A 7465-nucleotide genomic window follows, 5' to 3' on the forward strand; every position below is an offset into this window, starting at 1 on the left:
GCCTTCGAGGTGGCGACGGAACAGCTGGACGCCATCATCGACTTTGCGTCATCGAAGCATAATATCAGCAAGGACCTCAAGAGGAGCTTGCAGAAACTTCGAAAGTCGATGCTGGACGCCAAGCTGGAGAGGGCGGACGGGACGGCCAAGTGTAAACCCGTGAAATCGGTGGAGTCGAGGTGTCGGCGGAGTCGGTGGAGACTGAGGCCCAAGGATTCGCGGACTCGGGCAACGTCGAATCGACCGAGGGCGTGCCAGCGAAGACGGTGGTACCAAAGTCTACCCAGACTGAGGCTCAAGTATTTGCGGGTACGTCGGGGTGACTGCTCCAACGGAGCAGACACAAAACGGGGAGACAGTCTCCAAGGGATGAGCTCCTGGGAGCCGCTCCAAAACGCGGAGGGTTACCAACCCTGAACAAGGGTAGTGGGGCTGGGAAGCTGAACCCCGGCCAGGTACCTCCAAAACCGGGGGAGGAAGGACCTGGAAAGGTCCGTCCACTCAGGAAAGACGGTGGTAAGGGGTTACGGCAGACTGAAAGTTCTCAGCCGCACCAGACCAGGGAAATAGAGGGGGATGACGCCTCCTGGACCCTGGTCAAGAACAAGAGGAAACCGAAGACGTCAAGGGCCGAAAAGAAGGCCCAGGCGAATGATGGTAGCAAGAAGTCTATGGTAGGCGCCAATCGCTCCAGGGGCGATGCCCTAGTCATCACGGCGGACGAGGCTAAGTACTAGGACGTTTTGAAGGTGATGAGGAGTGACGTCAAGCTCGGTAAACTCGGCGCCGATGTACGTCGAATAAGACGTACCCGGATGGGCGAGATGATCCTCGAGCTGAAGCGGGGCGTCTCGCAAAAGGGCGCCGCCTACAAGAAGTGGGCGGAGGAAGTTCTAGGCGAGACGGTCAAGGTGAGGGCACTCACTACGGAGGTGAATCTAAGGGTTAAAGACCTGGACGAGATCACCGAAGTCGAAGAGCTCGTCACAGCACTGCAGCGACAGTGTGAAGTGGAGACGCCCACCGGCCGTTCGGCTACGAAAAGGTCCGGCAGGGACGCATGTAGCATTGGTTCGGCTATCTGCAGCGGACGCCTCCAAAGTAGTCCAGTTAGGGACAGCCCTGCCGTCCTGTTTAGTCACGCTTAGTCGACAACTAAGAAGCTTTCTACTAAAGCAAAAATTTGTTTTGGTCTATTTTAGCTAATTGAAACTCAGATTCGCCTACATAGGTCTCAGTATGATAGTTACTATCAACTGTGTGTACAAAAATAGTAAACCAATCGGTTTTAAATGCCCCACCCCCTTCCCCCCTCCCATGACTCTCTCTTGGATTCGAACCAAGAGCATCAACAAAACCGCCAGATTGATGCGTGTACGCTATCCACTCTGTCACGGTTAACTTGAAAGTTATTACTGTTATAAAATGAAGCCTCTCTTGTCTGAAAAGTCAGATAATCGGTGAGCGTTGGTTCTGCGCTCTCCACACTCATTCGTGCTAATTGCTTCGGGTAGTGAGCTACCATGGTCTAGCTAGAGAGAGCGAGTACGCGCAAAATCGATGTTGCAACTCACGCGATGCGAAGTATATAGTACGATCTTTATGTGCTTTACTACAGGTGTGGGCACCCTAAAGTAGTATTTGTTCAACGAAAATTCTTTCTTTTGAGGGAGAAACTCTTAGCTGGGTTGCCGAAGATGGCCAAAGGCGACCGAATGTGACGTCACGTCTGGTATACTCAGTACAATTTTTATAACAGACGTGACGTTTCACTCCGCCCGCCCACTGTGGGTGGCAATGTTAACATTATTTTTTTCGACTAATACAGACTTAGAGGACTTTGGCCCACACCTTTATTGAAGCACATCGATATAAGCTCTTACAAGCTGCTTTTCTATTCTAAATATGTAAAAATGATTCCTTTGAGGCAATATAACTCCCAAACGGATGGACTTCTCATGAATCGATTTGTATTGAGATCAGCTGTGTTTATATTTATGATGATTGAACATTTTGCCGGGAAAGTTAGAGAATTATTAGAATACAACGTTTTCATGTGTTCTGGAGAAAGCCATCAAGCACGAACTTAAATCCATCTATTAGGGGGAATGACGGCTTTGGCAGGTTTTGTGCTATTATTGTCAGGGGGTTTTTTATTATGCTCAAATTTGGCCTAAACATTCTTTGCATATTAAAGAATATTGTGGCCAAATTTCATAAAATTTGGTCGTCAAAAACCACCCTGACAATAATAGAACAAAACCTGCCACAGCTGTCTTTTCCCCTATTATTATTATTAATTTCTTTATTAAAGTGCTAGCTCGCTAGAGTGCGGCGCTGCAATCAACTAAACGATTGACAGTTAGATCTTAGTTCTCAATAAATACATTTAATACTGGGTTCGCACTAAAGCCTTCTTATGTTATTCGGCTATCTTGATGAGCTTTCTATTGTTGATAATTTAAATAACATGTTATTCAGGCCGTAGTGCGAACATAGTATAAAGACATCAAATTATAGTCGTATCACCGCTCATAAAAAAAAGTACTGCTCCGCTTATTTTAGTCGCAACGAAAAATATGCGTCAGATAGTCGCCCAAACAACATAGGGTAAAATGCCCAATAGTGAACCCCCTAGTAGCGGAATTATGCTCTTCCTGTCATAAGGCTTAGAAATTTTCAACATATAAACTCTGCTTGATATCTAACAACAAGCTCTGCATCCCCTCTTCACGATACATACATAAAACACCAAAACACACGACGTTATTCGTTGAAATTAACATTTTAAAGTCTAACCGAATTCGCCCTATAGTAGACCCCCTGGGGGTTCATAATAGGAAAATGCTTCCCTATAGTCGACACTTCATTTGATTTTCATGTCCCGTTTCGGGACTATTATGGACACTATTATGGACACTCTCGTGTTTATTTTTTATAGAATTGTAAAAAATCATCTAATTTTACTTTCCAAAGCATTTCCAATGCATGTTATCAAATCATAGGACTGTAAGGTAGGTTCCCCCGATAGAATTTCATAGGAAAATGTCGACATTGTGCAGTAATAATGCAAAAATGGCTGGAGGGTCCACTATTGGTTGGGGGTCCACTATTGGCCACTTTACCCTACCTCCAGAAAAAAGTAACTTTGTTGTTTTTGAAAATTTGGTCATTTGGTGTTTGTGTGTGCGCAAACAAATCTCACCCCTTTTTTCGGGCATATAGAATCCTGCTCCATTGTTTCCTATTTAAAATCGACCACACCATGGGCTCAAAAGTTATGGCAAAAATATTTTTTAACTGTACATGTAAATGGTTGCACTACGATCCAAGTGAATAGAGATTAAGATCATAATATCATAAAGAATAACTTACGACAACTTTAAGCCAATTAGTTGTATCATGCCGCCGATGTCCCAGAATTCCAACGGTTCTACGACCATGCTGCCATACTGCTGCCGCTGATAAATGATCCTTTTAAACGAATTGTCGTGCACGTGATATGCACTCCGCTAGACAAAACAGAAAATTTCCACTCTTACACTTTGTGAAGCTCTCGACGATCAAGAGTGTCAGTCACTTAATCGCACCAACACGCACTATAATATTCTTTGAAACTTCGGGAAAATTCTTCTGATCGAACTGGCGTGCTAAGCGATAGCACGTTGCAACACACATTTATCAGGTAAATATTTTCTCCTACACAAAGCATAAATCAGCATAAATCTTATTAACACAGCAAGAAAACACTTTTGCACTTCGCATTGGTGCGCCAAGCACCAACATTATTTCTGCTAAATTAAGCAAGTATAACATTTTCTTTCTTAGAGAATCGTCCAAATCGGCGTGTCAATCGATAACATTGAACAGAATTTCCGATTAACCAAGCGGAAATCACTTTTTAGTTCTTTGGGATCATATATGTTTAACTGACGTGCCAAACACACGTCGATTGCACGAATCTGCTAAACACAGAAGAAATAACTCATCGGCATTAGCTGGAACTGATGTGCCAACCAACAGCGATCCACTTTGCGAATAATGCTTGATCACATCACAATACTCCTGAACGAAGGAACGTTGAAATTCACCCTAATTTATAAAGAACAATGAACCAATACGAACTTAAAAACATATTATCGATAACAAAACACTGAAGAAGTTACCAAGTTTGAACCGAAAAACTAAATTTACACATTTATGGGATTATTAAATTCTTCCATTCACTAGTAAAAGTTGTGTAAATTGTGTAATTTGTTGGAAATCTCTGGATGAATGTTTGGAGGAATTTCATATGAAATTTCTTAAAGATTTTTTGGTGCAATTCATGAAGAATTTTTTGGAAGAAATCTCTGGGCAGCTTCCGGCGGAATTCCCAAGGGAGTTTTATGGAGAATTCTTGGGGGAATTGCCGGGAAATTTCTGAAGAAATTTCGAGGAATTTTCTTAAAAAGTTTTGAAATAATTCCCGAAGGAATGTCTGGGATAATTCACGGAGAAATTCCTGAATTAATTTCTGGACGAGTTCTAATTAAACTTCTGCAGAATCTCTTGGGGGAATATACTTGTGGAATTTAAGGATTATAAATTTCCGGAAGAATGTTCGAAGGAATTCTTTAGCAGGATGTCTTGAGTGAATTGATTAGGTGTTTCTTGAAGAATTCCTGAAAGAATTTCCGGAGAAATACCAGGACTTTGTGTAGAAATTTACGGAGGAAAATTTGGATAAATTTCCAAAAGAAATCTGCGAATATTTTTCGAACAAATTTCCGAAGAAAAGAGAGAAATTTCGGATTTTTTTTTGGAGCATTTTGATTTTCCATTTAATAGTAAACTTATGCATTTAGCCTTTAAAACTATTTTGACGTTTTTAAAAATATTATCTTCTGTGATCTTCGTATGCCTTTGTCATTGGTACCATTACCTTAAACAGCTATAAATATTTGTTAACAAAACATATATGTATTTGAAATTCTAATTTGTAGATTTTATATTTTGTAGATGTGTATTTTCTGGAGGAATTTCTTGAAGAGCTACAGGAAGGATTTCCGGAGGAAATACTGGAGGAATTCCGGAGGATATCTCGAAAGAACTCCCGGATGAACTTCCGTACGAATTCCAGGGGGTACTCCTGGAAGAATTCTTAAGGGACCTCCCGGAAGAACTCCCAAAGAAATTCTCGGAGGAACTTCTGGAGGAATTTGTAGATAAATTCCTAAAGAAAGCCTGAATAAAATCCCGGAGGAACTACTGGTGGAACTCCCGGAGGAATTTTCAGAGGAACAGCCGGTGTAAAACTCGAAATTGAATTTCTTGAGGAACTTCCGAAATCCCATTTCCCATCCCACCTGCCAAATATCTTCCAGGAATTCCCTGTGAAGTTCCTGGGGGGATTCCCTGAGGAATTCTTAGAAAACCCTTGGAGGAGCTTCCGGAGGAACTCCCACAAGCAGTTCCGGAGGAATTCCCTGAAATAATTATTGGTGAAGTTCCTGAAGGAATTTCCGGTGGAATATCTGCAGAAATTCTAAGAACAATAGCAGGAGGAATTGATGGAGATATTCCCGGATGGAATCCTGAAAGTATTTGCAGATGAATTGCTGAAGAAATTACCGGATGAAGTCCCGGGGGTTTCTTTAGAAGAACATCCTGGAAGAACTCTTGGAGGAACTCTCAAATTAATTTCCGAATAAAATTCTGGAATAAATTTCATGTGAAGTCCGGAAAGAATTCCAGGACGATTCCACGGAAAAATTCCCGGAGAAATTCCTAAAGGAATTCCTGGAGAAGTACCTGAAGGAGTTCACAAAAAATACTTGGAAGATCTTCCGGGGAAATACTTGGACGAATTCCTGGAGAAATTCCTAAAGAAATTTCTAGAGGAATTCTTGGATGATATTCTGAAGTAATTGCGAAAAGAATTCCAGAATAAAATCCTAGAGGATTTCGCTATGTAATTCATGTAGGTATTCCTGGAAAAAATCCTGGAGGTTATCCCGGAGGTACTAAAGGAAGAGTGCCTATAGGTACTCCCGAAGAAGTTCCTAGAAGAATTTCATAAAGATTTTTTTTATAGATTTACAGGTGAAATTATGGAGCGAAACTGGAGGATTTCCGTCATAAATTTCTGAAGAAACTTCTGGAGGAATTATGGGAGGAAGTTCCGCATGTATTCTTGAAGGAACTCTCGAATGGATTCCTGAAATAAATACCTGAAATGAAAGAAATGTCTGAGAAGAAAATAAATCTTCAAGGAATTTCCTCATGAATTTCATTAAAAAAATTTTTGTGTGGGTTTTCTATTTAATTTTTAGGAGGAATTACAATTATATGAGAAGGATTTTCGAACGATTCCAGAGGAATTCGTGGACAACTTTCCGGAGGAATATATGAAGTTCCCGGGGATTTTCTAGAAGGATTTCTTGTAGAAACATATTATTTTGTAGGAGGTAGAGAAAAGGAACGGTTCATGAATTTCTTAGTGAACACCTAGAAAGTCTTAAGAAAACCACTAGATAAGATTTAAAATTAGGTTAGATTATAAATTATGTATGGATCTTCAGATCTGATGACCAGATAAATACCATGTTTTGATTCACTTCAAATTTGTTTTAATTTTTTTAATGAACCATTGTTAATAAATATCAAACATCTTAGCAATGAAAATATAGGTTACTTGGTTGTTTGCTTGATTTTCGTCAGTTTCAATGCGCTGAATTTAAATATTTTCAAACCAGACGCGCCCGACGTTGTGACACTGTTAATTTAGAACATTTAGTACAACAATGCGTTACGCGTCACACACTATTGCGCTACTATTGTACAATAGCAACGCGCTATTGTAATCCAGCCTTGACCAACTAAGGACAGAAGAGACTATTCGGCAATCCTATGGTCAGCTAGCTATTGGGTTTTCCACAACATAAAAAACTCACAATCACTTCACGGAATCCTGCATACCCTAATAAGTTTTTGGAATCTTTCGAAGTTCAACCACCTATTTCTGAATATGATTGGATCATGTGCACATGTTTAGGGGAATTCATTTCAGTACCCGTTCATTTTTTAAACCCTTTAGGGGGGGCGACGGACCCCCTGCCCCCCTCTGGCTACGCCCTTGCAAACATTGAAAAGGAATCTGGGAAATTAGTCACTTTCTGAAAAAAATACGGTATCCGACAAGACGAGCCTTTCATTGTCAGATAAGGGTATTAGTTTTGTAGGAAATCGTATACATTTCTAGCATGAAAAGTCGAATGTCCACATGAGAGACACTTTTTCAATACCCACTAATTCGCTAATATGTAGGCTAGTTTTGTATTTCTTGCAATTTAATTTTCATCTCAGCACGATGGGCAAAGCTATTGTGAATGTTGTGAATGAGCCGTGTCTGAAAAAAACATTCTCACCGATTTAAGGTTCCCCCAAACACACGCGACGCGACAGTCGCGACGCGACTCTATCG

This window comes from Armigeres subalbatus, chromosome 2, assembly GCF_024139115.2.
Source record: "Armigeres subalbatus isolate Guangzhou_Male chromosome 2, GZ_Asu_2, whole genome shotgun sequence".
Taxonomy (NCBI): Eukaryota; Metazoa; Arthropoda; class Insecta; order Diptera; family Culicidae; genus Armigeres; species Armigeres subalbatus.